Genomic DNA, 5186 nt, shown 5'->3' on the forward strand with positions numbered 1-5186 from the left:
AAGTAGTAGGTTCAGAACCGCGAGCCGATGCAGAATCGGCTTTTTTACTACGTGTAAACAGAAAGCCGATTCTGCATCGGCAATTGGTGCGCATTTCATTTACTTTACCATTGTGACGTAATTGTAAGCGCATGGATCCAGCGTTGTCTTTATTATGACGTATATTGTTGTTGTGCGTATCATTTCAGGTTTTTGCATCGGCTCGCGGTTCTGAACCGCGAGCTGTAACAGCGTGTAAACCATAGACTAATAACAAAGACCTTATAATATATTACTAGACCGAAAGCTGCGTGCGCGTTCAGCACAAAACAAATGAGATTAGGCTCCGCCTACCGCGATCATTTGAAGACAAAAATAAGCCCTCATTGATATTCATGAGCATGAAGATATTCATAATCCGGCCTTTTCATTGGCTAAGAGCGTCATTAATACGCGATTTCCCCGATTCTTTGTCATCGATACTAGTGGTATCGTGTTACAGAAATAATTATTCATTTGACCTCATTACGTCATCTAATTTATTCATTCTGAAACTTTTCTTTCCACACACAAAATGGACCTACGAACACTCCGGTGAGTACGTATAAATTGATATAACCACATGAATTCAGTGGACTATTTACGCATTTCACACTGTATTTTGTGATCTTAGGTTATTTCTTTAACAAATTAGAGAGTTTGCTATAATTCTTCTGTTAAAGGAAAGCAGAATTTGGTCTTTGAAATTGAAGTTAGATTGTCATCGTCGCCCAGTGCAGCCTGTATGTTGCTTGCAGTGTATTTTGTACGGGCTCCTAGCCGGCTGGGAATCGAGAGATAATCGGGCTGGTTTGGTTCACCTCCAACAAGGACCAACCCACGATTGATTAAAACAAGAAGAATGAGGCTTCTTTTTGTACACTGTAACGTTAGATCTAGAGGGAGATCTGCATCTATCTTCAGTAGATCGAGACTCAGTCAGGAATAAACAGTAAAGCGGAGTGTGGATGAAGATACGCCTGTCATTGTTCAGTCCTCACTTTGTTTCAGATATCATCAAATTTATTTTGCATAACTTCAGGCTTCTGCATTTAGCCCCCACCCATTTTAACTCTTATTGTTATTCATAAATATATAGACTCGGTCTTAGAAATAACATGCTGCTCTGCATGTTTGTCTTATTATCAATAGATCTATGACCTAGATATTCTTAATCCTAGGCCCTACTTACTTTATACTTAGATCTAGGCCTAGGCTACTTTACTTTTAATTATTCATCGATGCTATCAAGTATCAAGAGCTAGGCCTACCTAATTAAAATCTAGTCTAACTTATACTTTCCCAACCCTCAATACTTACCCCCAGGGCTTATGATCTAGGTCTGTAATTTAGGCCTAGATCTAGGTCTGGGCCTAAACGACTCCATTTTGTATTTACATGTACGAGTATGACTGTCAGTGGACCAAGGAGTCGGACTAGATCATCTAGATCTACTCTCGGTCAATAATGGCAGTGAAGTCTTAGCCAGGAATAGAAGTCAAAGTCAGACATCAATAATTTCTAAACCGATATAGGGTTTAGAACCGAAGCTTTACTTTCTACTAGGTCTAGATAGATCGAGAGTCCATTGTTAGTCTAGATCTAGACCTAATTTAGATACATGAATGCTGTCGCACAGCACTGAGTCTCGTTGGACTAGATCTATACTTTCTTACAAATAGATCTAGACCTAGTGCATGAGATTATGAAATTATGTTAAAATCTAATGAAATGAGATTTTGGAAATAAAAAGATCCAGTTTTTTTTTTTTTTTTTTTTTTGGGGGGGGGGGCAGACATGTGAAAAAATTTAGAGAAACCTAAAATGCAGAAAGCGAGGGCCAGAAGTGACCAATATTACCTAGGGCCGTTTTGTGCATTTTCTAACGTAAAATTGAAGGATGTCAAGTAATTCTCTTTTTGATGAAGGTTTTCACATTTCAGCTCTTACCCTAGACAGGAATAACCGTCGTTTCTGGGGATTTATTCAACAATTTCTGACATTTTACTGTAATCCCCATTTACCGACGGTAGGGTGTACGTGTGGGCTCGCATGTGTTCTCATTCCCTCCCTTTTGTCAATTCACAGTCCAAAGTTTGATGTAATTTTACACATCGAATTTACAATCTAAGGATGTATAAACAACAAACTTTTAATTATTTATATTCCAACATTTAAATACTTTAAACGATATAGATGAAAAAGGCATGAAAAATATACTTTACCGATGTTTAATTGGGTTGAACACGATAAAAATGGTCAAAATGGCAGCCAAACTATAAAATATTTACAAACGAACGTCAACAATCACGAATGTGATATCGATATTGCTTTCGATATTATACGATCTGCTCCATATGCGAACGAAACCGAAGATAAACGATACTAGTTATACTAGTACTAGTACTAGTTATAATCGCGATATATCGATTCGAGACATTAAGTTAATAACGATAATGACGTCATTCAAGATGGCAACTTGCAAGAAAAACCGTCAGGTCAGGTAAAAATGTCTTAGATGACAGATTTCTCAATCATCCAGAGGATTTTTTCAATAACTCCGGCCCAAGGTATGCAATTACTTAAGTTATTTATATTTCCCTGATAATGGAAACCATGAAACTTTCAATTTTGCTTAAAAAACAGTTTTAAATCGCGATCTATAAAACGCTAGTTCACTATACGTTGGCTGTAGGTACGGGGCCCCATCCCCTTCAGTCTATGTATGGTGAGTGGAGCCAACGTAGTTCAGCGGAACAACCAAAATACAGAGACTGAAGCTTTTGGTCTACTCTTACCCAAACCCCTCCCCCTATACATACGGCCATGAAAAAGATCACTTCTTATTATTGTTCTCTCTCTTCTTTCACAAACAGGTTGAGTTTGAAGAACAAGAAAAAACAGTAGAGGTCTACCTATATGGTTCAAGATGATGATCATATAAGTGCATGCATCATTTTGCAGATTCTCATCCAGGTATAAAACTTAAACTAACCCATACAAAATTACAGATACATTACATGCATTGAATGTTAACCATGTTACATTAAATAAAAATAATCTGAGCCACAAAGAGGTAGGATCTGTAATGAATATACACTTCTTAAATATACAGCCTAAGGCTCTCGAGTCTAAAATAGAACCAATGCCAAAAGTTATGTACCTTGGGCAAATTTATAAAATAAGGTCATGTCCTTGATCTACTAGTAATTAAATGGCCTTTTTATTTCCTATTTGTTTATAAACAAAGCAATATTTATTTTTCATATTTTACAAAATTCATTTTATGCATTCTTTAGTGTGATATTCATATTTCATATTTGTAGATTTACGATTTTTTAAAATCTTGTTATTTTACATTTTGTCCAATAGGATGATGCAGTTTTACAATTTCCATGGAGGTGATTGATGATAATAAATAATCGGTGAAGTAGGCCTAATAGAACAGCGACTAGACCACAAAGAAAAATACAACCTACAGCAGTTATATGAGTGAGTTAATTAGTGAATATATTTAATAATGGAGGTTGTTCACATTTTTTTGGCAACAAATAGACCTGCCTTTGAAAAACCCATTTCAATTTTGTTTTTAGATTATAGTTAGTGTCGTTTTTAATCATATTTCTGTGCAACAAAACATATCAACTTTAATTTTGACTATTTATATAATTTACATATGTTGATTCATCTTTTGATATTTATGAGAAATCTCTGGCATTTTTTCATACAGTACATGTCGTTATAATGGAGAGTGGTATGTAAACTGCATAGAACAGGTTTAAGTGATATGCTTTATAGAAGTACAAGTTTATAATTAGTAGAAGTAAGATTTCCTGTTATGTGTTGAAGAAACATATATATGTATAGTCTCACTTTTCTTAAAACATTTAAGTTTCATAAATCAGGACAATTTTAATTTAAATTCATTGATTTTCTTTCTCTATTTTTTCAATCTGCAGGACTGGTGTAACAGATGTTTTCATTCAAGAAATCCAACAATTCAACATTGAAGAGTCTGACTTAGGAACCACTTGATGAAGATGGAAAAGGTTTTTTTTTCCAAGTCCAATTTTTCACACACAAAAAAATTATTATCACAACCCCAAATTCATGACGTATGAAATTTCTTGTTGATTTTCATTAAAAGTGGTTGCAAAAGGAGAAGCTATAAACATACAAATAGGAGCGGCGGAGTGAAGTTGAAAATGGGGGGGGGGCATAGGGAAAATGCTGTATTACATGAAATTTTTAAGAAGTTGCGAGCGAGCAAAATTTTGACTTAATTTTTTTTTTTTTGGGGGGGGCAAGAGTCATTCAAGCCCCCCTCCATCTGTACGAAACTGCTTATATACCCCACCCATGAATTATTAAACTTAATGCACAAAGGATTTCCATCATAAGTATATAATCGAAATGAGAATATTGTTTTCTTGTTTCAAAGGGCAATCGTCATGGTGACCATAAAACGGGTCCTTCTCAGGTGAAAGGGGCACAGAACAAGTTCTTTAGGAGCACTTTTCTTGGGTAAAAAGGGGGCAGTGATTCGAGAAAGGGCACTTACAAGAAGGCAAGGGTTAACACATGAAACGGGCCCTCAGATGAAAGGGCACAGAACACGTTCCGGGGGGGGGGCATTTTTCGGTTAAAAAAATTGCATACAAGGAAGAGCACTTGGTAACACCTAAAACAGGTTCTCGTCAGGTGAAAGGGACGCAGTACACGTTCGTGAGGGGGCATTTTTCTTGCATAAAAAGGCACTTTTCAGTGCTTCAAGAAGTAGGGGGAACTGTGCCCCCCCCCCTCCTCCCCAGGATCGCTGCCCCAGCATACAAAAAAATTCTTTTGGTTCAAAGTATTAACATACGCTTAAGAAAAAGGTAAAGCTTAATCCTCTGATAATGTAATATTTTTTTATGGCTAATTAATAAAATTCACCACTAACCAGAGAATTCCTTTATGTCTTTCATTTTTGTTCATATAGTATTTGTACAGAGCTAAAATGAAAGGGACTTGGAATTGGCAAGATTGAAAATGAGATGAAGATCGAGAGAGGGAAAGAGTGATGAGAAGTGGGTTGAAAAGAGATGAGAAAGAAATGGAGGGGCACATATGAAGAGATAATTTAGAGGGGGTGGTAAGAGAGCTCGAAAGTGGGAAGTAGGAACAAA

The 5186-nt window shown here is 36.3% G+C and overlaps 1 long non-coding RNA gene across 1 annotated transcript; it reads left to right on the forward strand.

The window, feature by feature from the left end:
* Positions 1–290: 290 nt before the first annotated feature.
* LOC135156382 (uncharacterized) lies at positions 291–4087 on the forward strand. Its single transcript, XR_010295510.1, has 4 exons — positions 291–573; positions 2895–2994; positions 3391–3510; positions 3978–4087. It is a non-coding gene; the product is annotated as an uncharacterized LOC135156382 (long non-coding RNA).
* Positions 4088–5186: the final 1099 nt, after the last annotated feature.

This window comes from Lytechinus pictus, chromosome 13 (assembly GCF_037042905.1).
Source record: "Lytechinus pictus isolate F3 Inbred chromosome 13, Lp3.0, whole genome shotgun sequence".
Taxonomy (NCBI): domain Eukaryota; kingdom Metazoa; phylum Echinodermata; class Echinoidea; order Temnopleuroida; family Toxopneustidae; genus Lytechinus; species Lytechinus pictus.